At 30.9% G+C, this 2,360-nt stretch overlaps 1 long non-coding RNA gene across 1 annotated transcript; it reads right to left on the reverse strand.

Moving 5' to 3' along the window:
* Nucleotides 1–782: 782 nt before the first annotated feature.
* Nucleotides 783–2,152, reverse strand: LOC117240625. The gene is made up of 3 exons (XR_004494755.1): nucleotides 2,126–2,152; nucleotides 896–963; nucleotides 783–795 (listed from the first exon to the last, which is right to left on the reverse strand). It is a non-coding gene; the product is annotated as an uncharacterized LOC117240625 (long non-coding RNA).
* Between the last annotated feature and the right edge of the window lie 208 nt (nucleotides 2,153–2,360).

A 2,360-nucleotide genomic window follows, 5' to 3' on the forward strand; every position in this document is an offset into this window, starting at 1 on the left:
TAAAATTCATTGCTTAAGATTAAGTGTATTTATGTCATACAAGTATATTCGTCTAGATATTTGCCTTTTGCAAATATTTCTACTGAATACTATTATACATATTTGTCAGTACCACGAATATATTCTCAAATTTATATGTTTAAACTAATTATTAAAAAATTAATAATTATAATCGCGATGTGTAAGAAGACCTATCCTGAACTAATAAATAAAGATATGAAAAAAAATGTTACTACTCACGGGTGTAAAAAATACCCGCGGTCACTATGCTCGCAAAAAATTCTACATAATACAACCAGTCACCCGTGCCGATTCGGACCTTTCATCCTACGACATAATTGAGTGACCGGAGGAACAAAAACGCATGCGACTCACCATTAGAAGCGGAGAAGCGGAGAAGCGGAAAACGTTCCCATCGACACTGCATTATCTCAGCAAATATCATTTCAAAGACTAACATCAGGCAGGAACTGTCGAAAATCCAATGGTGGAAATGGAGGTTATGAAAAATCTGTTACAAAACAAAACACGATAAGTGATCGCTGATTATTTGGAATGTTGGAGATTGTGAAAAATGGAAATTTATTACACTCGTAACTTTAGTAATAATAAAGATTGAAATTCTAATAAACATCCATAAATGTAAAAACTGAAACTCTAATATAAAAGTTTAAAATCTAGAAATCAAAAATCTAACGATTTTTTAAATATAATAGTCATTTGTTCTATAATTTGGTATTAAGACTTTAACACTTTTTTTATTTTAATAGAAGAATAATCTTAGAAAACCCTAACCTATGAAATTTTCAATCAAATTGTATTTCTTAATCAATAGTATTGAAAGCAAAATATACAGAATACACATAATTCAAGTAAGATATGTGAAGTTACTTACATTCTTGGCTTTTGAGCCACCGTTGGAGCATTCCCAAAAAAGACAAAGAAGTTTAAGCTGTGATATGTCTATAACAAAACAGAAAATATCATTAATATTGTTAATACACAATAATAAGCATGGAAATTTAACAACAATAAAGACTAAACTCTAATAAGTATATAAATTGAAACTCTAATATAAAAGTTTGAGAATAAAACATTCACTGATTTTTGATACGTATCAGACAGTTTTATTGTACCTTAATGTTAAGATTTTAAGACTTTATTTCAATTAAAAAGGACATTTACAGCTTTCTAAATTATCAATCGTTTTATTGTATAATTAACAATATTTCAAAAAAAAATATAATAAATAGAACAAATTGAAATACAATATGTAAAACTACTTACATTCTTGAGATCCTGCAGAAGCTTTGTCTTCTTGATGCACTGACTCTATTATCGAAAAAGAATATTCAAAAGAATATAAAATAAGACCACATTACCACGACCGCAAAAATTATAACCGGCGAACAAGAGCTCTAATGTCGCGTAGAAAATTGTTTGATAAAATTTTACTATTTTCGCGCGTGATTATTTAATTGAATTTAATCAGAACGACCGTGATTGGAAAATATTGAAAAATACTTTTGCGGAGCAAACACTGACTCTACAAACCGCATTGCACGCGGTCAAAAATATTCCCTAAAAATAGAGTTGTTTATGGGTGGTGTGGGGTGGGATGGGATGGGGAGTAGAAAAGAAGCGAAATATAGTTTCGATGTTTTTCATCTTTTCTCTATCAAACGTTTATTTAGAAAATAGTGCTACTTTTCTTTTACGCATGAAAAATATTAATTTAAAATTACAAGATATTTCTAGATAGCGAACAAATGTTTCTACGAGTACCATGAATGCAATGTAAGCATTTGCAAGAATTATACTATGAATGTTCGTTACTAGAATATGAGATATACACTAATACACTATAATCCCGCGTTATAAACAGTTGAAAATATTTGCAAGAATTCGAAAGTTCACAACTAAATATACTTAAATAATACTACAGAAACGCATGCGAAATCTTGTTTTAAAGTACTTGAGTTTAGTTGCGCGTCACCTCTATCAAAGGAACATATGTTACGAAGTTAAACGATGGTAAAAAATATAGTAATGAATAATGCGAAAAATACACTAATGAAAGTAATAAAGAACCGATGCCACCAATAGGTATTAATACGTTACAAACCTGACGCAACGTTATCCACGTTATCGGCGATGGAAGGGGGGACACACGAGCCGGTGGCACCAGCAGCTAAGCAGTTAACGATTACACGTTACTAGACAAAGAAATGTATACATCAACAAAAACATTCCTATTCTACGGAGAACTTCCTTTCGAATTACGCAGCAGGAATCTTTCGAATTGCGCAGCACGACTCTTTCTCTACACCGATATTTACAAATATCGTACAATAATTCGA

The sequence above is a fragment of the Bombus vosnesenskii genome, unplaced genomic scaffold (genome assembly GCF_011952255.1).
Source record: "Bombus vosnesenskii isolate JDL3184/JDL3185 unplaced genomic scaffold, Bvos_JDL3184-5_v1.1 scf7180000014822, whole genome shotgun sequence".
NCBI classification, from domain to species: Eukaryota; Metazoa; Arthropoda; class Insecta; order Hymenoptera; family Apidae; genus Bombus; species Bombus vosnesenskii.